The 23030-nt window shown below is 39.6% G+C and overlaps 2 long non-coding RNA genes across 2 annotated transcripts in view; one reads left to right on the plus strand and one right to left on the minus strand.

The window, feature by feature from the left end:
• The window catches only part of LOC119849762, a 153322-nt gene that overhangs the window by 93273 nt on the left and 37019 nt on the right, over positions 1 to 23030 (minus strand). The window contains exons 2-3 of the long non-coding RNA XR_005290578.2: positions 15411 to 15465; positions 14606 to 14767 (exon numbers count right to left, since the gene is read on the minus strand). This is a non-coding gene — a long non-coding RNA (uncharacterized LOC119849762). The remainder of the gene's footprint in view (positions 1 to 14605; positions 14768 to 15410; positions 15466 to 23030) is intronic.
• Positions 927 to 22714, plus strand: LOC122460418. Its single transcript, XR_006281706.1, has 4 exons — positions 927 to 939; positions 13264 to 13272; positions 18659 to 18661; positions 22638 to 22714. It is a non-coding gene; the product is annotated as an uncharacterized LOC122460418 (long non-coding RNA).

A 23030-nucleotide genomic window follows, 5' to 3' on the forward strand; every position in this document is an offset into this window, starting at 1 on the left:
AGGAATTAATGATGGATTGTGGATGAAAGCACAGTGAATGTGAGCAATGTTGATTAAAACTGCAGTCCTTTTTACTACAGGAGGGCACATATTGAAGTACAGGTACCACAAAATGACCCCCAAGTCTGAAACTGAAACAGAATGATTCAAAGAAATGAAAAACAATATTGCTTTGGGGCTACCGCAAAGAGCTGAGTGTGAGGTGATCTGGACTCTATTCCTTGCCCCTGCCACTGACTTGCTGCGGAAGTCTCTTAGGCCCTGATCTAGCAAAGCACTTAAGCATGTGAGTTGTCCCCCTGATTTAAGTATGTGCTTAAATTATTTGCTGAATTGTCTCTATCACTGGGTTAAAGTTGAAAACTGGCGTCTAAGGGTCCATGCACGTGGGCACCCTCTGAGAACCCCAACTGCATCGGTGATGTTTGGAGATTTTTAAATGAAAATCTATTATGAAGAGAAAATATTTCATTTGTAATAGTAACTGTCTATCTATGCTCCATCCAGTTTCTAAGGAACCTATGATCTGACTATTCTGGATAAGGTTAGTCGGCCCCAAGCCCTCCATTCCATTTCAGAAATTAACTCCGTACAAACATGTAACTGGCACTTGGCAATCTCTAACTCTATGAACAACTTGTCAGGACGACATGACTGCACATGTGCTTACATTTCCTATCACTACTGTTATTGCTCATCTAACTTCAATCTCTCTCTCTCACCAGGCTGCAGTTTTGAGTCAAATAAGGGCTTGATGATATAGCAATGTAGCTTAATTTTGTGCTCAAGTTGTAACTGCACTGATTATTTTATAAAGTCATAGATATTAAGGCCAGAAGGGAGCATTAGATCATCTAGTCTGACCTCCAGTATAACACAGGCCATTAAGTTTTACCCAGTTACCCTGGTATAGAGCCCAGTAACTTGTGTTTGGCTAAAGTATACTTCCCAGAAAGGCATCCATTCTTGATCTGAAAACAGCATTACCATTACTTCTCTTAGTAATTTGGTCCAATGGTTCATCACCCTCATTTGATCATTTGCTTCAGTTACTCCATCTATAAAATCAGAATAGAGATACTGACCTACCTGTGTACAGCTCTTCAAAGGCTTTGGATAAAATATGCAAAGTATTTTATCTCTGCCTTTCATCTCTTGCTGGCATCTTTCTTGTCCTACTAATGCTGCTTTGATCTAATATTTGGCCAGTTTCCATGCCATCTTTTAGTCTCTTTTGGAAAACTTCCACTGCTTCATAGCCAGGTTTATTTTATGCCAAAATCTCTTAATTCAGATTTACAAAATGGGTGACTTATTTAGGCACCTAACTAACAGGCCTAAATTTTGCATGTTCCTCCATCAATGGGAGTTGCTGGATGATCTGTACTTTGGAAAAGTTAGATTACTTATTTAGGTGCTTAAAAAGGATTTAGGAGCCTAACTTTAACACCTTTGCTTAAAAATCTTGGTGAAAATGTCTCCACCTGAAAATATTATTCCATGTATTTGGTACCAATTGCCCAAATGGTCAAAGATTTGACTTCTCCAGCAGCAGGCTATTTGCTTGTTGGGAGGGGAACAGGTAGAAATGGACATGGGATAATATATCTTACTTTTATTTACAGTAAGTGTACTTTTGAACAAAGATATAAAGTAATAAAAGGCCAGCAGAGATAATTCCCAGAGCTAACAAACACAGCCAGAAGTCCAGAAAGCAGCTCTGCAGCACCATCAGCGCAGGACTGCATGGACTAAATTCTGATGAAAAAAAAGTGATCATAGGTGTGTGTTTAATGTAGATGCCACTCTTCAGCTCAAAAGAGTTATTAAGGATTTAAACACTCAAATTGCTCCATGGATTAAAACACAACTATTTCATTTGGTTCATCACATCTGTCTTGTCCCAATGATTTCATGAATAAGGCATGGTGATGGTTAGTTGGCCAAAAATGTCATCCCAAACATTTTGCATTAGTGACACCACAGCTAGATGGTTTGCATAGCAGTAGACCAATTTTGGATGCTTCTCCATGAAATCTGACATCTCAGTGACAGTCTGGTCACCAGTTGACTGTAGAAATGTTTTATAAGTAGTCATCTCTCTCAGCTAGTCACCAGGAGATGAGACGAAAACAATCAAATATGGATGTCTGAAGTTTATTCTTGCGGTAAAAGGAACAAAAGAGACATCAAGGGAGAAGGAAAATTAAGTTGAAAGAAGTCATAAATTTGCCCCTTCCAACTCCCCACTTGTGGGATAGGAGTCTAGCTGTGCTAGTGATTGCTTCCCTCTGGTATGGTATAATTTTTCCTGGTTGATGCCAGTGAGATATGACTTAAACACCACCCTGTGTTAAAGAGTGCACAACTCCATATTCGCTTTTGTAAACTACAACTTGACCCTCTTGAGTGATACAATAGTTGTGACATTAATACTGGGCAGGGGAGGGGGGAAGATAAATGTTATAGAGTTTGGGATAGATCCTCAAAGCCTTAGACATACATCTTCAGTGCTCTCAGAGGACAACATGCTACCCCAATTATTGGAAACCCTCACTGAAGTCAGAAGAAAGTTACCTGAGTGTCATGGAAAGCAATCACGGCCCAATGTTTTTCTGAATCATCAAAACAATCAAAAGGATCTGACGTGATAAAAGGGCACAAGTCACAGCTCCAATGGAATCCACTGATGGAGTTTCATTTACAGATATTTTTTCTTCCCTTTTTCTCCCTCCCCTTCTTCTTCCCTTTCTGTTTTAATCATGTCCCTTCCCTAGTGTCCTCAAACATCCCTGTCTGAGTTTGGTTCCTTTGGAACAGAGCCCTTACATAAAAAATATCTAAAGGCATCTTCCTTTTAATATAATACTGACGTTCATAATCCTCCAAGGACTTAAAAGAAAAGAAGGAGTAATATCAATTATGGGAAAAAAGCTTTAGTAAACTGCAAAAGGTTTTTGAACTGTCAAAATCAAATAAAAAAATTCAACCATTTGCATAACATTTCCCAGGCTAATCTCCAATATAATTCAAATGAGATGGCTTACTGTACAGAAAATAATACACATTCTTTCTATGGGACCAAAACACAAGGTTTTGTTTACTTAAAATAATTGCAGCTGTGGGATAAAGAGCAGATGTTACCACATTGTTTCCATTTTCCCATTCATTTTTTTTGTAATTAAAAGCATGAATAAATATGTAACAACAAAAAAAACCAACAAGCAAACCTGTTCAATTGTAGACTATCGCAATTTGTTGGGAGCCACCATGTCAAGTGAACTCCCCATAGAGGGTATAGGAAGAGGGGAGAATAAGGGAACAAAAAAAAAAAAAAAGGATAGGGTAGAAGATCAGAGGAGAACTTCCTCAGTCTCTTTCCCAACCATGCTCTGCATGTGGTTTAACAACTTTCCCTAGGGATGTCATCCGAACAAGGTTTCTGCATGTTGTGTCTTCTAGGTCCACAATACCACAAACACCCATCTACAAACTGCAAAATATATCACTGAGGTCTGATGAGAGGCTAAGGTTATAGAGAAAGTGTTTGGTAGATAATATCCCACAAAGTGTGAGGGATCTTTATCCCGAGGCAAATCTTAGCCCTAAACCACCACTTACAAACAGAAAATATTTTAGAAATGAAAAAGACCTAACAACTAATAACCATGATACTTGAATCTGCTTGTTTTTTGTCTCTTCCTTTCTCTCCCCTCCTCCCGTTTCCTCCCATCATTCACAATAGCCTCTCATGGTATTTTGTCACTTCTGCTTCTGGCTAGAATTCAGAAGTTCAGAGAGGCATGAAAATGGAAAACGTGAAGGAAAATGTTAACAATTTCTCTGACTATTCAAAAAAGGTTCATTATAAACTTCCTAAAATTTAGATGTCATTTCAAGATAGCGGGTGAGGTGTAGGTGAATATTTCAATTTATCCAATGTAACATGCTCATTTCTGAATAGCAATTATGACTTGTGACAGCCAGGCCAGTTGGCCTTTAGTCACAAAAGAAGATAGTATTCTTTAAAAGTAGGAAGACGCATGATAGCTCTTTCACGAGAACATACTACAATGTATTATTATAAATTCCTTTCTCCATATTCCATTGTAAAGGCAGACTGAGCCACTGATACATTCAAGTCTGCAGAACTCCATTGTATTGCCCTTAATCTACTGAATTCAGCATTAGGCTCACAGAAGCTCTGGGTAGCTGTGCAGTGTTGCCCAATCTTGCAATATTTGGTATTTGGCTTGCTCCATGCGTCTTGTGAATACATGAAAATCTCAACTCTCATTTTAAAAATGTAAGATTCTAGCCCTCATGATTATAGAGAAAAGCTGGAAAACGTGACCAGAGTGTACCCTAAAGGCTCATACACCAGAAATATTTTTAATCTCATGATTATTGATGTCTGATTCATGACTTTTTAAACACTTGGAAGTGGCATTACAAGGTAGAGCTAACAGGGACACTTGACAAGAGAATAACTTCAACCTTCTCTTTCCAAGAATTTACACGGTGTAACCTGTGAACTATTTCCTCCCTTGTTCTTGATACAGTCTGTACCACATTGTATCCATGGCACCCAAACCAAAACAATCCATTATTCCCTCAGCTCTACTATTGAGTCTTGTTACATCTGTCAAATGCTTGTCTTTGGTCTAGCAAATGGAACATGCTTGGAAGCCTTATTTTCAGATCTGCTGAGTGCACTTAGCTGCCATTGATTTCAGTTCTGCTGCGAGTGCTCAGAACTTCTGAAGATCAGGCCCTTGGCTTCTATTATAGTGGGAAACATCATGACTTCAGTTCAAAGGGTACTTTAAAATGCCCTAAAATTTCTACAAGAATCAGTGGAATTGTTTCCATCAAAGGAAAGCAGATAGTGCTATAATCTTTTAAAAAACACATCTCTAACAAGTATTATAATAAATATATTTGTTATAATGAGCAAACTTGGGAAATGAGGTCAAGATAAAATTACTATAGGCTGCGTGCACAACTTGTTGAAAGACAAAAGACAAAGAGTACTTAGAAATGGCTCACTGCCAAAATGGGAGGGCATATCTAGTGGGGTCCTATAGAGCAGTGGTTCTCAACCACGGGTCCGGGGTCCCCGAGGGGGCACAATCCAGTTTCAGGGGAGCTGCCAAATAGAACCAGCATTAAAAACGCACTGGGGTCCAGGGCAGAAAGCCGAAGACCCACAGCATGGGGCTGAAGTCTGGAACCCTGAGCCCTGCCACCTGGGGGCTGAAGCAGAAGCCTGAGAAACTTAGCTTCTCATTGTACCCTGTGGTTTGGGGCCCTGGGCAATTGTCCTGATTGCTATCCCTTAATGCCAGCCCTGGCTTTTTTTTATAGCATGTTGGGGGGGCCTCAGAAATAAAAAGGTTGAGAACCCCTGCTGTAGCGGTCAGTCCTGGGTCTGTACTATTCATTCAATATTTTCATTAATGAGGTGGATAATGAAATGAAAAGTATGCTTATAAAATTTATAGATGACACCAAGGGGGGAGGACAAGCACTTTGGAGGACAGGATTAGAATTCAAAATGACCTTGAGAAAACTAGAGAATTTGTCTGAAGTCAACAAGATTAAATTCAATAAAGACATGCAAAGTACTTCAGTCAGGTAGGAAAAATCAAATGCACAACTAGAAAATGGAGAATAAATGGTTAGGTGGTAATACTGCTGAAAAATACCTGGGGGTGATAAGTGGATCACAAATTGAATATGAGTCAATGTGATACCGTTGCAAAAAAGGCTAATATTCTGGAGGTGTATTAATAGGAATGTTGTACATAAAAGATAAGGGAGGTAACAGACCTGCTCTGCTCAGGGCTCTTAAGGCCTCATTTGTATAACGGGATCCAAATCTGTGCACCACACTTTAAGAAAGGAATGGACAAGCTGGCGAAAGTCCAGACAAGAGAAACAAAAATGATAAAAGATTTAGAAAACCTGACCTATGAGGATAGGTTAAAAAAAATTGCTCGGTTGGGGAGCACCTTCTTAAATTTTACAGATTATACAAACTGGCTTGCTGTCAGACTGTGCCAAATATCACTCCTCAGACTCTGACTGGGAGGGAGGGAGTTTCTGACATGCTTAGGCTCCAACTGATCACCATATCTGGGGTCAGGAAGGAATTTTCTCCCAGGTCAGATTGGCAGAGACCTTTGGGATTTCTTGCCTTCCTTTGTAGCATGGGGCATGGATCACTTGCTGGTTTCAACTAGAGTAAATGGTGGATTCTCTGTAACTTCAAGTCTTTAAACCAAGTTTTGAGGATTTCAGTAACCCACCCAGAGGTAAGGGGTCTATTACAAGGAGTGGGTGGGTGAGGTTCTGTGGCCTGCAATGTGCAGAGGTCAGACTAAAAGATCACAATGGTCCCTTGAGTCTATGAGTTGCACCCCCTGCCTTAGGCTGAGCTGGGTGAAAAGCAAAGGGCCATTCTTTTGTGTAGCTGGAACAGATACACACTGGCAGAGACTGCCAGGAGTCGGTCCCAGTGGCGGCTCTATCTTGCTATACAGGAGTGGAGTGCAAGCTCACTCAGTGCAAGCTGCCTGTCAAGGTCTGGGTGCACCACCTGTTATCTCTGGCTGGGTAGCCATTTTGCCCTTGCCCATAACAACGGGTGGCCGATGCTCAGGCTCAGCAACTACAGCCATCCTTTGCTACAAAGGCTATGTTCATTTCCCTCCTTTATTTGTTTACATTCTTGCTGTTTATTAAATAACGAAGCCAGTGGGCAATAAACTATCCTTAGCTGGTGAGGAGTCGTTATGAGCATCCCCTTGGACATATCTGCTTACTGTGTAGCCAGATCTCATTTCCTATTCTGCCCTGACAGCTCCTTTCGTGAACTTGAAACTTAGAAAGCAAAGTTTGAGAAGACCTTAGACATACAATAATGCTTCACATCCAAAAATCTCACAGGGCTTTCACCTCATGGCAGGGAATAGATCTTATTATGTTAGTTCAGTGACAACTGCACCAAAGATATTAAATACATAATGAAATAATATTAAGTAACCCCCACAAAATGTTGGCTATATTTAAAAGTTTGGGGAAACTGACACACACACAGAGATTAAGTGCCTTGCTCAAGGTCAAGTGACAATCTAAATGTTTAGGTTGACACCCTCTCTGGAAAATATGTCTGTAGTCTATTCTTGTTTTCAGCTCTTCATTGCAGGTTATGCAGAATGAATACTTGGTGACTCTCTTGAATATCTTGCAACATATTCATTGTATTTCTTCAACTGAACATTAAAATACACAGTGTGTATATATATATATATATATATATATATATATATATATATAATGTGCCTACCTCTTTCATGGGCATTACCTAGCTTGTTACTTTCCCTGAAACTGAACAATACACTAGCAAACCTGGCACGGTGAAAATCTATGGACAATTTGTTGGAAAGTAACATTTTTCATTTGAAAGAATTTGGTGGGGGGGGGCGGAAATCAAACTTCAAAAAAGTTAGTGTCTTGACCCAGTTGCCCCACTTATATTTCTGAGAAATATTTTCCTGATATTCAGTCTACTTTGATATTTTTGGAAAACCCACTCCACGGGGTTGGGGGAAAAAAAAAAAAAGAGACACAATGCAACCATCTCATGTTTTTTCTGCTATTGGTTTGATAAAGAGGATTGAAGTGGGGGAATAGCCTCACCCTGGCTACACTGATTTGCAGAGGCAGCCTTCCAAAGGTAATATTCCGAGTTCAGTTCCTGAAGAGGGATGTTGGGGGTTTGTGGTGGGGAAAAGCTGGCAAACTTGACTCTGATCTGTAAAAATCTTCCTTCCCCTTACACATTTATTGGCATGTTTTCACACCTTACCCACTTTATGAGATTCTGTACAGTAACATGATGCTGTCTGGTGCTTCAAATTTTCAAAGGTGCAGTCATGCTTGAAGGAAACCCGCTTCCCCCAAAACCAGAAAAAATTGGACCTGCCGTGATTGGAACCCTACATTTCTCCTGACTTGTTTTCCATAGGACTGTGCCACTTATGTATGCTCTAACATATCCTTCTTAACTCATGAAAAATATCATCTCTAAAGCTTAATGCCATACGTCCTATATAGACAGATGAGGCGTATTTCTTTTTTATTCATATTTTATTGGAAGTCTTACAAAGCATACAGAATAGATGCCAGTACATCAAATTCATCGTGCCGAGCCTTGATTATGCAGCCCTGAAGCCTTAACACTGCCATATGATCCCTCCTTTCAGGAAATAAAAACCAAAGACCAGTTTTCCCTCAGGACCACTTGTGGGTATATGTTGAGGCCCTTACTACCAGAGGTTCCTTGGATGGGATTTAATGTCTGAAAGTCCCTCACAGAGCTATTCACTCATCATAAAAGGTACCACTCAAAGTCTAACAGTTCAGTAAAAAGTGAGAGCATGTCTCCAAAACCAGTGGAGCACTCAGTCAAGCTGTCTGGTTCCAGCATAGCAAGAGTTTTTTTTCCACTGACTATTGATGACAGGGATAAGGAGAGGGAGAAGTACATTTTATAGATGTGTGCACGTATAATCATGACAATGAGCAAAATGCTCTAAAGATTTGCTGTCATAAGTTGACATTATGTATATGAAAGCAATGTGTTATTCTCAAGAGAGCATGGCCTATTGCCTTAACTGGATCTACTTTACATTGAGAAATAAAATAGTTCCTCAGAAACTCAGAATGTTATTCCATAACAAAAAATAGTAATTAAAAATAAATAAATGGATCAGAGTCCCGTTGGCCCAACCTTTCCTCCTATAGTGTTGTGGTGTAAATCAAAGCAGTAATGACAGTCCTTGAAATTCTAGATGTATTTACATGTGTTTGGTCTGCCTATGTTTATTCACTCGGGGTTTCACTCTGCCACTTGTTAACGTATTTGGCATGCTCTCATATAAATAAAACTAGCATTTCAAAAGGAGAGCCATTCTCCATTGCCTCTTTATGCACAGGGAACATGCCAGAACTTTTGCTGAGGCTATGGAATGAGATCACTCGAGAGCAGAGTCACGACGGGCGGGTAATGATGAGGTTACCCCTATGCTGTGCGTTGATGTATTCCAAACCCTCATTACAGTTACGATATATTCATATGGACATAAAAACCATCTTTTAAACAGTTCCTTGATTTTAACTCTACTCATTGTGTTGGTGAAGCCACTGCTGCAGTGACTTTCTGCTGAGCTATGCTAAATTGGCTCTTCATGGAAGTAAATAGGAAAAAGAGAAGGGATGGAACGGAGGAATGTGGAAGGCAAGAGAAGGTCAGGAGGGGGGAAAAAGGGGGAACTGTTTAAATAGGGTCCTACCAAGTAGTTATAAAAAAAAATGACAGACAACTATCAACCTCCATTTATAAATACTTACAAGAAAGCAGCAGTGTGTTCAGGCCATGGTCAAAAGCGTATCAAGGTCAATGAGAACACACTGATTGACTTAACTGGGCTTTGGATCAGGCCCTTAATCCCCATTTTCCTTTTCTGCAATTTTGCCCTGACAAAAACACATGGATCTTGAAACTCAATTTTGGCCCTGAAGGTTGTGGGTTGACCAGCATCAATGAGGTTTTCAAGATCTGTACAGGAATCATCTTGTGTCTCTAATGTAGACAGGGCCACTTTTACTGGCTATTCTCAGAGACAAGGTATGAGACTAGATGGACCGTGGGTCTGATCCAATATGGCAGTTCCTATGATCCTAATTTGCCTCTGCTGCAGTCAACGCAAAATCACAGTATATTAGCTTTCCTGCATTTAACGTCATGGTAACAGAATAATTTAAAAAAACCTAGATACTGTAAAAAAGGACAAATTATAATAGGAATTTTTTTGCTATAATTTGCTTTATTGACATAAAAATATTTATCACTGAAATTCGTTGAATCCCCTAGAATTTGGAGCATTTCTGGCTGCAGGAGAGTCAGCTCAAAATTTATTTCAAAAAGATTATCCACCCGAGGATTAAAACAAGATGTGAGCAACATTTACCATTTTCTATTATTTAGAATTCATAGGCCGCTTGGAAAAATGAAACCAGTATTCATAAAATATTTTAAAATTAAAATCGCTCTCTCAAGTTATATTACTAAAGATTGCTTCTTAGGAGCTGTATGGATCTGTGAAATACATGTTTGCATAAAGTGACAGGATTTGATTTTACCATAAAACAGAGGAGAGTCATTCCTAGACCAGCTTTTTTTGAGAAGATATGTCATTGACTTCTTGAATTCTTGAAGAATAGTTCCTTGAAGTCTTAAGGTGGGAGTTTTAAAAGTCATTTAAAAGCTATCTACTTAAATTGGAGAAGAGTTAGGCCAATGCTGAGCGCTTTCAAAAGTCCTCATATTGATTCCTACTGTCTCAACTGTTACAAATAATGGACTAAAGCTGCCTCAGCTACTGTTTTATACTATTCCTCTTTGTTCTGGACACAGATAAAGTCCTTACCCATATATATGTTATTGGGAAGAAAGAAAAACACAAAAAACATAACATTAGCTTAGTTGAACTATTGAAATAATTGGGATATTCTGCCCTTCTATGCTTTTTCAGTAATTGTTTAAATTTCCACAATGTAGTGATTGTAGCTATGCCTAATTTTTTAAAACATATTGTGGCAGATCATAAGCTGCTGTAAATTGTCATAGCTTCACTGAAGCCAGAGGTAACGCTGCCTGAGGATTCCCCCATCTTACATGTATCTTTAAAACAACAATCTCACTATCATTACACCCTGTACATCAATTCAATAAAGACATTTGCATGTTGTCAGCGTGACGATCACCAGGAGTACAGTCCAACTCCCACTGAAGTCAGTGGAAAGACTCCCATTGACTTGACAGGGAGCCAGCGAGAACCGGGATATGAGCAATTGGAGGGACTTTTTAAAGTCTTTCCCTATATATAAGGATCATTGCACCCACCTACTGAAACAAAACCATCTGTGGCATGGAAACATGATAACCTTTCCGCACCAAGAGCAATTTTTTTTTAAGTTTGGAGGAAATGAAAATTAGCTTTTTAAATTGACATTACAAGGGAAATGCAAGTTTATCTTTATCTTACATATTTTAGGGCACATATTACTGAGCTCCAGGGTGCAGTACAGAAATCCTGTAGCCAAGCTGAAATTTATTAACACCCAAGCTAACGTGCCTACCCTAGGTGAAAATACTATACATGGTCAGGATTGGATGAGAACACAAGGCTGTCAAACATTATGATGGGACACTGGTAGAATACTGAAACAGGATAAGTGATACTTTACAGAAATCAGTCAGTCACCAATACCAACACCAGCAAGATCTTCCATCCAGGAGCTAAGTAAGCTTGACCATGGTTCTCTTATGAAATCTGAGGTGATGACACATGGACACTATCAAAGCTTTTGGGTATTATTTAGATCAGTGTACTTATGAATGGTGCACTGACAAGCCATAAAATATTGCAATAGGACACGTTAGAAGCCAGGAAATGGGAAAAACACTAACATGGCTTCCCTGTCACTAATCACCACATCAAGCCTCAAATAGGATCTGCCAGTCTCCTTCTACACAGATACGCTCTTCACTTAATTACAAGAGGCCCAGCACCTCAAAAGACTTCCTGCTAGGCCCTGCTGAAGTTTAATTGAAATTCTGAATCAAATCCCCCAGTTCACACAAGATAATAAGTGGAGGCTGGCAATAGAGGATACTGCCAAAGCTGCTGCATCTCTAACAATCAGCTAAAGTGAGGGAAGTCCAGGGAGATGCATCTATTGGTGAACAGTTATGAGATTCTTTGTGAGGCTGACATAACCTTATTTGAAGAGTGGTGGTCAAGGGGAGTAGGAGCCATATTGGTGAGCACCTTCTCTCCCCTTGGGTTGGGGCTCTTTATATGAACTTTTTCCACCTTCAGTTAAGGTTTGGTTGAGCCTTATTTTAACCATACCCACTCTCCCACCTTCAGTTATGTCACAACATTTGTTGTGTTTGAGAAGTGTGTGTGGTTTTACACAGGGTTCAGGGATACTGAGTGGGAGATGACACTATTTTCAGACATATCCCAATGCATCACATTGCTTATATAGAAAATTTAAACATTTGGTGAGAGAAACTTTGACTTTACCACCTTAGAGCATTGGAACTGACTCACATTTGTACTACCTGGGGGGGGGGGTCTCATCCAGTGGATCTATCACTTCTAGTAGTCATATACCTTGCATTTTTATTCATTATACAGCCTCTTCTTCCTCAACACACATCACTCACTCATCTTAGCAAGAGATCAACTTCAAGACTAAGTAGAATGAGTAGGAAAAAAACCTACCTCAAATGTGTGAAATGAACTATTTTTTTTGTTAAAAACTGCAAAATAGATTTCGGTGGTCTCTCTACTAGTAAGTTAACAAATAAGTAGAAAGATGCTAAGTGCTACTATGCTTGGTGCTGTACAAGGCAGGCACAAAATTTGAACAACATGGGGGAAAAAAAAAAGGTGGTTTTCCAAATCAATGCAAATAAAGTACAATAATGCTATGAGGGTTGTGCATTTAACATGAACAATTCTTCCGACAGATCAATTTTTGCAACATAGATTTCCTTGAGAGTTCAATTGTATAATAGATAGATAAACTACAATACTATGTTACCAGTAATAATGGGTAAATACCAGACAACTTGAACCTATGCTCAAAATAAACTGAGCGTTAAACTATTCTCTCTCATTTTAATGTATTTCTCTACTTCCTGATTTCAACCAAAAGTACCAAGGAAAAGGCTATCTTTATGGTGTTTCCAACCTAGCCACAATCAAGATCATCTCATGAGACTTCAAAGGCAATTTCTGTATCAAAGAGGTTTCTGAAAAGTTAAACTTTTGGATGTGTATCTGAACCAAGATATATGAAGTTCACCCATCACTTGCTAGTAGTCTAGCTTTTCACCATTACAGACTTTAGTTTAAATCCTGGTTTAGGTCACAAGTGAAAAATGAGTTTCATGGTTTTCATCTTAGTGGATTTCGGTCAACATCACAAAGCCTCCATGCAACTCAACACAACGGACAATCTCTGCTGGAAAGAAACCCAGGACTGAAATAACAGAGGTCATTACAAGATGAGACAGATATAAATGAGCATTTCTGTGTGGGGAAATTTACACAGCACCTGACACATTCTAATCCAGACTCCAGTAGGTGCTGCTATTAATTCATTAATTTATTTACTTAGATTTTCAAAGTGCGTATTCAGTCCAAACATTAAACACAAGCAGCAAATTGGCTCAGTAATTCAAGAAAGCAAATGAGGGCCACAGTCTTCCATAAAAAATGCTAGCAGAAACAACTGATATGGTACATGGAAAGCATCTTAAATTAAATTATTAGTGTTGTGTTTTACCATTGGCTTCACAGAAAATAAGTTTTAAGAAAATGATTAGAGGTATGGAAAAATTTCTCTAAGAAGAGACATTAAAAAGAATAGGGCTTTTTTATTTATTCTTTATTTGAACACAGCTAACATAAACAACAAAGATAAAGAGAAGAGAGTTATCTAACCTAAAGTAGAGAGCCAATATCAGATTTTCCAACAAGGTAGGCAAGATCAAACTTCTTCATTATTAAAGGGCAAAGACAATTTTGACTGGCTGAAGAGATTTGCCTGTACAATTAAGTAATATTGGTCATTTTGTTATTCACCCCCCAGTTTGGGGTTCTTTGTAAATTAAGATAATAAATAAACTAATCTCCAAAATTATTCCCTTCAGGAAAAAAAAAGAAAAAGTGGTAAGTAGAAGAGAAAAGGGAGCGTTGAGAGCAAAAAGAGGATCAAAGAAAAGCCTGAAAGGTAAGTAAAAAAGAGGATAGGAGAAGAATGATAGGACAGGGGGAAAAGGGGAGAGAGAAAGGGAAGAATGGGCCTTCTTTTACCTCAGAGAAGAGTACCCAAATAATAAATGGTACAAAGAATGGCACACAGTATTTGAGAATCTGGAGTAAGATTTTTGCAAAATTTTTCAAAGAAAAGGTTGTCAACTGATGTGTCCTCCTTCTCTTTTGCCACCCACTCTTTTCTGCTCCTACATGATCTCTTGAATAATTTCCAAGTGCTTACAACACATTGGAAAATAAAACAAACAATAATAATCCTTATTGTGTCAAGTCCTAAAATTTGGGGTGTCTTTGTTCAACTATTGCAGCATTATAAATTAGGGGGGAGAGAAAGAATCTTAAATTTTCTTTGATAAGACAAAAAAGTACCTTTCCGCTCACTTTGCCATCAGTCAAACAAAGGGATTTTCCTCAGACTTTGCAGAAAACTTCCTGTATGGGTTCAGACCAAAGGGTGGAAAGGTTTTTCCCCAAATGAGAATTTGAGGAAAAATTATAAGTAAGTGAATGAAAACATGGATTTATGAGAGTTTTGATGCAACTTTAGCTATATAGGCACTACGTAGTCTGTCACTTTGTGACTAGAATTTACTGCAGAATTCATCCTTGGCTGCAGAATTGTGCTCTAAAAAAAAATCTCAGCTTTCATTAAAGCAAACAAACAAACAAAAAAACAAACAAACCTTATGTTTCATGCCCTTGTGATTGCAAAGACAACCTCCATAAATTGAGCTGAGTGTAAACAAACACAATGCTGTTTTCCTGAGTTTGCAGACAGCCTGAAACAATAGCCTTGAGAGATGTGAACTATCCCATTCATCTCAGTGAAGCATTAACTCTGAAAACTAAAGAGAACGAATGGCATGTTAAAAACTGGAAGTGTGAGAATATAAAACAATTGAATATAAAACTGAATTCTGGTGATACTGTATAATTCATTATCAAATGTAAAATTATTTTAAAACCTAAAGTTTTAAAATGTATCTGAAGTTGCCACAGAATTTTCACTACAAAGCCACAGACTCTAGGGAGATGGCTGCAGCATTTAGGTTCAGCTAGCTATAGATGTACATGCCTTGACTATAACTCTCTCAGCCAGTGAAAGCTACTGTATATTAATAAATCTTTACATTGTACATTAGATTAATACATCTTTACATACATTTATACAATGGCTTTCATACAAGAATCTCAAAGCACCTTATAAAATACTAAGCTTCACAATACTCCTGTGAGGTAGGTTATAAATCATATGGAAAAATGGGCAAACTGAGAAAGACACATGTAGTGACTTGCTCAAGGCAACACAGTGAGAGTCAGTCAGTTGTGGAGCTGGGAATAAAACTCTGCTCTCCATTCCCCTACACAAAAAACTACATTTCTTCCAGTGCAGGAAAATTGGAAGGATTAAATGACAACACCGCCATTGGGGGAAGTGGGGGGGCGGGAATAACATAAGCAAAAAAGGTAGCAAATACAACTTCTTACCCCAATTTAAATGAGAATATATTGAAGAGCCGAAAGGTCTGAAAGACTGGAGAACCTGTGAGAAAAGGGAAATTCTCTGTAAGCAGCAGCCATCATTGCTAGAGAAGAGAGAAACAACAAAATTGTCACAAAGTAGGACCGATTGTAACTGCAGAAGAGTAACTTTTCCAGAAGGGTTAAAACATAAAAACTATTGTATCAGGATTGTGTCAGAACAAGTAGTAACATCCTAAAAGTGATAAAATAAAAAAGGACAAAACCAAAAGTGAACCCCACACTTCTGAGGGGTGTGCCAGATGAGCTAGAAGAATGACAGATATAGAGATGTTATGAAACCTCTTTAGAATTAGGGTCAGACCTGATGGACTGGAAAAAGCGTACATGATCCTCTTTAAGAAGACGAGTAGGGATTCTTTTGGATCACTCCATTTTCATCCTCTACTGGTCCACATTAGGAGAGACCAAGTTTAGGCATGAATTCCCATCCCCACATACCTGTGCTTCCCACTTTTACTATTTACAAGGCTGGCTCAAACTCTAACACCTTTTATTTGAGAAGGGTATTAAGGAAGGTCTAAGTAATTGCAGACCTGTAAGCTTGGCTGCAGTAGTGGAGAAGACTATGCAAACACTCATCAGGAACAGAAGGGGAACACTTGGAAAATTGTAATTTAAACAAGAATTGATGGTGTGAATTCACAAAAGAAGGATCAAGCTCCAACTCAGATAGAATGTTTTTCAAGGGGTAGAAGTTCACAGAGAGGGAAGCCATGCATAAAAGTTAGCTACGACTTAGGTCTTTTGTGTGATGTCTGTTCAAAAGCTTTCCTAATCTACAAGGCCATTAAGTTTGGTGTCAGGAGCGAGCAACTAAAGATAAAGAAGTGGCTGCTGGTTATTGATGACAATGTGTATTTAGGATTGGAAGCAGTTTAGTTGGAAGGAAAGAGATCAGTAGTTGCATGCGATAAGAATGAGAGTTAAACCTTTCCTAATAATGTCATAGATAATTATATTCGTGAAGAAAGTGGTGCTTAAATTTGTTGATATCAAACTGACATTAAGAGGGAGGAAAAAGAAAAAATTCTCTGTGTCTTGGCTAGATTAAGCTCAAGATTTATGCAAAAGTGAAATAAAAAGTAATGCACCATGGAGTGAGTGGAGGTTAGTAGCAGATAAAATACACTTAAAACTCACAAAGTTGTGATATAATTCAGTGACAAAATAATGGAATAAAGAAGCAAATGGAGCAAATATAATTTTGAGAAAACTATTCTAGAAATATATGTGGGACCAACACTTGTTTATTTTATAGGCTTTTTTATTTTATGGCAGAATTTGCAATACTGAATGCAATTCTGGTCCTATTATGGTGAAAGAGTATCTCAGAAATACAGACATACCAAAAAAGAAGCAATAGGATATTAAAACGTCAGGGTGAAGTCAGAGAAACTACAGCAGATCTGAACATACTGGGGGGGGGGGGGGGGAGGAGATGCAGGCAGAACTTCATTGATCAGGACAAGTTGACACAGACAGGTGAATGGATTTAAGGTGGCAATTTGCAACTTCATTAACTTTAATATTAAAAGGAGGACGGACCCTTCCTTTAACTACCAGACATTAATTAAGTCCAGTGTTGGGATGAATAGCCTCATGCTGTACAATCAAGGAAACAGGATTGGTACCCATAACCTGTGCTGCCAAACACTTACTAAATTCATGATTTAGCCCACTGCAAATGGGAAAGAGGGACAACCAGGAATGAGTGTTGGGCTTCATGGCCAAATCTCTACCATTTAATTCTCAATTCAGCTCCATGCTGTGAGCCACCACTCTGTAAAGGGGGATGTGGGTACACAAAATGGGGACCTCAATCTGCAAGGATTTTTAAGAACTCTCTTGACAAGCTAACAAGGTCCACCCATTCCTCCTGGGTCCTGTGCTCAGCCTTACTCCAGGATCTGACCCCTTTAACCCCCTTACCTGCTCTGGACACAGGCTACAAGTTATGACTATATTTATCAATATCCACTACTCCCTTCCTCTTTATTTATTTATTAAAACCCTCTTAATCTCACCATATACCAGACCCCCAGGACATTGTGGGGGGAACCCACTAGATGCCTTGTCAATCTTGCCCAGAGGGAAAAAATGCCTCTCTGACCCCTACAGGTAATGCTCCATTTAGACCCACAGTGAGCTGGAAATCCAGCTGTGGCAATTACACCACCAATAGGACAGGGCAGGTGGGCCCACTGTCAGCAGCTAGAATTGCTGTTATATGCCCAGGAATGTTTGAACATACAGGGAGTGGGATTCACTTAAGCCACTCAGCTCTCTTATGCCCCAATGAGTGGCCAGGGGAGGTGGAGCTCTGTTTCAATCTCCCAACCCCAACCCCTAGCCATCACCCACCCTCAATTCCCACATGCGTTCTGTGCACAGTGGAAGATGTAGCTCAACCCAGGGACCGTAGTCTGTAGAGGAAAAAGGGAGCATAAAGTACAAAAAAGAAATCTCAACTCTGATAAGGCACCATTGTGAATGCTCCACTTTCTCCCTTCTTGATGTGGGGAGAGGGTGCATCGTAGTAGTCCCTGACCTAGTGCATTATGGGAGATGTAGTCCTAACAGACAGAACAGCTGCTAGAAGAGAATGACAGGTTTCAGAGTAGCAGCTGTGTTAGTCTGTATTCGCAAAAAGAAAAGAGTACTTCTGGCACCTCAGAGACTAACAAATTTATTTGAGCATAAGCTTTCGTGAGCTACAGCTCAATTCATCGGATGCATCGATGAAGCAAGCTGTAGCTCATGAAAGCTTATGCTCAAATAAATTTGTTAGTCTCTAAGGTGCCACAAGTACTCCTTGTTCATTATTTTATTTGACACTAGACTGCTCTAGTACAATAAGTGTCCTCTTCAAGGATAGACTTCAGTGGAACTTCACGCAGGTGTATAGGTCCACTCATGCAGAACCAGTTGCAGAATCAGGGCCTAAATGGGTGTATTACGAAGATATTTTATGTTTTCATGGTTCCTTTCACCCCAAACAATCCCAAAGTACTGGGGGATCACTTCATCAATCATGAATAGTCATCCACCTTGGAGGTGAAAATGGCAGCACAGGAGGGATAGCTCAGTAGTTTGAGCATTGGCTTGCTAAACCCAGGGTTGTGAGTTCAATCCCTGAGGGGGCCATTTAGAGATCTGGGGCAAAAACTGGGGATTGGTCCTGCTTTGAGCAGGGGGTTGGACTAGATGACCTCCTGAGGTCCCTTCCAACCCTGATATTCTATGATAACACTACACTGTCATTGATTAGAAATGGCAAAGATAGTGTATCTGATTTAAACTACATATGGAACTTAACAATAAAATACTTGCTGGAGTTAGACTTTGGCCAGGACAGCACATTCAGCAAAGCTATTCCTGCAAAAAAAAAAAAAAAAAAAAAAAAAAAAAAAAAAAAAAAAAAAAACACATGAAATCTGTAAGACCACGAGAGATCAAGACCTCTATTTAATTCTCACCCAAAAGACAATACTGTCCAGTGCCACCTAATTCTGTGCCTGCTGGTGGGACACTAAGTTAGTGCTGACTTAAAAGGGAAAAAATACTATAGTGAATTGCAAATAGTGCTGGTTAGAAAATATTTTTTTCCCCTTTCCCATGGAAAACTTCTACAAAACTGAACACAAACTTTTCTGAGGAATATTATACTTTTTGGATGAAATATTTCGGTTGAAAATCAAAATATTTCAAAATGGCATTGTGGTGCCTCATGGGACTTGTAGTTTGGGTACCTGTTATGCTCCCATTCTCTTCTAAAAAGAAAAGGAGTACTTGTGGCACCTTAGAGACTAACAAATTTATTTGAGCATAAGCTTTCGTGTGCCAAAACCCACTTCATAGAATGCATGCAGTGAAAAATACAGTAGGAAGACACACACACACAGTACATGAAAAAAATGGGTGTTGCCATACACACAAAAATGAGAGTGATCAATGAAGGTGAGCTATTATCAGCAGGAGAAAAAAAAACAAAAACACCTTTTGAAGTGATAATCAGGATGGCCCATTTCCAACAGTTGAAAAGAAGGAGAGAGTAACAGTATGGGGGAAAAATAAGAATGGGGAAATAGCATGGGGACTAGCCTTCACCTTCAGCCCCCAACTAAAACTTCTCCAGTGCATCAAGGATCTACAACCTATCTTGAAGAACGATCCCTCACTCTTACAGACCTTGGGAGACAGGCCAGTCCTTGCTTACATACAGCCCCCCACCTGAAGCAAATACTCACTAGCAACCACACACCACACAACAAAAACACTAACCTAGGAACTTATCCTTGCAACAAAGCCCATTGCCATCTCTGTCCACATATCTATTCAGGGGACACCATCATAGGGCCTAATCACATCAGTCACACCATCAGAGGCTCGTTCACCTGCACATCTACCAATGTGATATATGCCATCATGTGCCAGCAATGCTCCTCTGCCATGTACATTGGCCAAACCGGACAGTCTCTACGTAAAAGAATGAATGGACACAAATCAGACGTCCAGAACTATAACATTCAAAAACCAATCTGAGAACACTTGAATCTCCCTGATCACTTGATTACAGACCTAAAAGTAGCAATATTACAACAACAAAAAAACAGACTACAATGAGGGACTGCTGAATTGGAATTAATTTGCAAACTGGACACCATTAAATTAGGCTTCAATAAAGATGGGGAGTGGATGGGTCATTACACAAAGTAAAACTATTTCCCCATGCTTATTCTCCCCCCGGCCCCGGTACTCTCACCTTCTTGTCAACTGTTGGAAATGGGCCATCCTGATTATCACTACAAAAAGATTTTTCTCCTGCTGATAATAGCTCACCTTAATTGATCACTCATTATAGTGTGTATGGCAACACCCATTTCTTCATGTTCTCTCTCTCTCTCTGTGTGTGTGTGTGTGTGTGTGTGTGTTCCTACTGTATTTTCCACTGCATGCATCCGATGAAGTGGGTTTTAGCCCATGAAAGCTTATGCTCAAATAAATTAGTTAGTCTCTAAGGTACCACAAGTACTCCTTGTTCTTTTGCCGATACAGACTAACATGGCTACCACTCTAAAAACAAGACAGAATAAGCACAAGCTAAGAAAGGGCTGAATACTAAAGGAATTTAAGCAAAAATTCATCGCAAAGAATATACAAGATGTAAGTGACCAAGACCGACAATAAAAGTGTCATGACAAGCCTAAAAATATCTTTGCCAAAAAAACCCAAAACGTTAGATGGAGTGGTATTATTGGTGCCACTGACTTGAAAGAATGGTTAAGAGAGGCTTCCTGATTGTTGGCCATGTGCTTTCTTCTGTTGAGGAGTATAGGTGGAGCCAACACAAGTAGAAAGGAGGTAAGGGGTTGTGTAGCGGGGAAAGACAGTTGTGCAGTAGCATCATTGATCACGATGCCTCTTCCCTTCACTCTGTAGGCACAATACAGGAGCTCAGTTCTGTGCCTGCAGAGCAACAGGTGAGGAGAGTGTGGCAGGAATGTAGGAAGTGGCCCTTATGCATGGCAAGTTCCCTTTTCAAGGCAATCAAAGTTGTGATTTGCATTTAAAGTTACTGCAGCCCCCATCAGTACTAATGTCTGCTCTGTGGCTTTTTCACACCTTGGAGGGGGTAAGGACGGGCAGCTGGAGGTGATCTGCTAATAGCTTATCCCTTTCTTTCCTTATCAACCTCACCTCCAGCAGGTTGAACTGCTGTGGGCCACGTCTGTGGCAATTCCTCCCTTCTCATGATGCATGAAAGGGAGGCTTCAAACCTATGTTCCATTCTCACAGAAAATGGGGCAAGTTATGGAGATGCCTTAGCATTGATGCTCAGAAATCATTTCAGAAATATAATCTTAGGAATTAATTCAATAATGTTTGTGCCCCACCCAAGGCAAATTAAATTATGCCTATCCGGACCATTATCTGAAAGAAAAGGAAATGAAACAGGTGTATTGCGAGAAGTACAACATTCATCACAGATTACAACTAACAAATGCATGACTGTCATGGGAGTAGCATGTATGGAAATCACCAAGTTATGCACTTCAGCCTGCATTTCGTACTCAAAGCAATTCTGTTTACACTACATACTATTTAACCAACAGACAGTCTTCAGAACGTAAAACCCGAGCAGACACATGAACCAATGCATTTCTTGGAAACAACCTTCCATAGTAGTCCAGCATGCAATACTAATCCAATTGCCTCAATGCTTACACAGGGTGAAATCTTGGCTTTGTTGAAGTCATGGAAAAACTCTCATTGGCTTCCTTGGGACAAGATTTCACCCACAGTGTTTTCATGACAACATCTTATTTGCAAGAGTGAGTGGTATTTTAATAGTCTCTAGATTGAGATTTTAAATAAATGTTCTCCAGATTGGAAGCACTCATCAAAATGAAAACAAAACAAAAAAAACAGCAACAAATATTAAGAGGGGTCTCTTCCCCCACCTCACCAAAATTATAAAAATGTCTGAGTGTGCAGGGTGGGGGAAAGTGAGAATTACAATCCTAGGGTTTTATGCCTCTGTAACTGTGAATCAGATGAATTTAGATAAAATTTTGCCACTGTCTGTGGTTTTAATGAGCACCAATTGCTTTGCCTAAATAAAAAAAAAACATCTTTTAAAACCAAAAATATTGCAGCTTAATGATGCACATAGGCAGCAATATTTAAGTGGCTAAACTTTCTTGGAGTACAGCCTCAGTGCACCTGCGCCTCAGCTGGATTTAATCTGTTGAGGACTATATTTAGAGGCCATTGCCAGATTTTAGAAACTAAATAGTGTCCCACCCAGTCATGTTCCAGTCCAGAAATTACTTTAACATTTCAGTGAGGAAAGAACAATGCTATCCTGTGGGTTAAAGAAATCCATAGAGGATTAATGTGTTTTTGGAGTTAAAAAAAAAACAAAAAACAAAAATGGAAATTCATCTGACAAGAAAAAACAACTCATTCATTTGGTCTGGTATGGCAAAAATAAAAACTAAACTGACTGATGCTTTTGGTGAATGTATACAAGAGCTACAAATACTTGCCAAGTATAATTATTAAAAATAGATTCAAACAGGATTCTGATCAAAACCAGAAGAGTCAATAATAGTCACAATTAAGAGGTGCTACCTTTGTATTTTCTCACTCATATGTATGACCATGGAGTATATGCCAGGGGTGGCCAAACTTATTGGCTCTCTGAGCCGCATACAACAGTCTTCAGAAATTTGCGAGCTGGGGTGCACCTGCCAGGGGCCAGGGCTCGGGGCTTCAGCCCTGCGAGAGGCACCTGATGGGGTTTGGGGTTTCAGCCCCAAGCCCTGAGAGACACACCCCTCCCGCCGCTGGGCAAAAGCCCGAGACTCCTTTCCATGCTGGGCAGAAGCCCCTACCATCCCCTCTCCCGTCACACCCACAAGGCAGAGATCACGAGCTCCCCACCCCCAGTCTGGTAGGTGGAGAATGGGGGGTTCCCGAGAGCCACACTTTAATGGTAAAAGAGCCATATGTTGCTCACAAGCCACAGTTTGGCCACCCCTGGTATATTCCATGCAATAT

The sequence above is a fragment of the Dermochelys coriacea genome, chromosome 1 (genome assembly GCF_009764565.3).
Source record: "Dermochelys coriacea isolate rDerCor1 chromosome 1, rDerCor1.pri.v4, whole genome shotgun sequence".
NCBI lineage: Eukaryota > Metazoa > Chordata > Testudines > Dermochelyidae > Dermochelys > Dermochelys coriacea.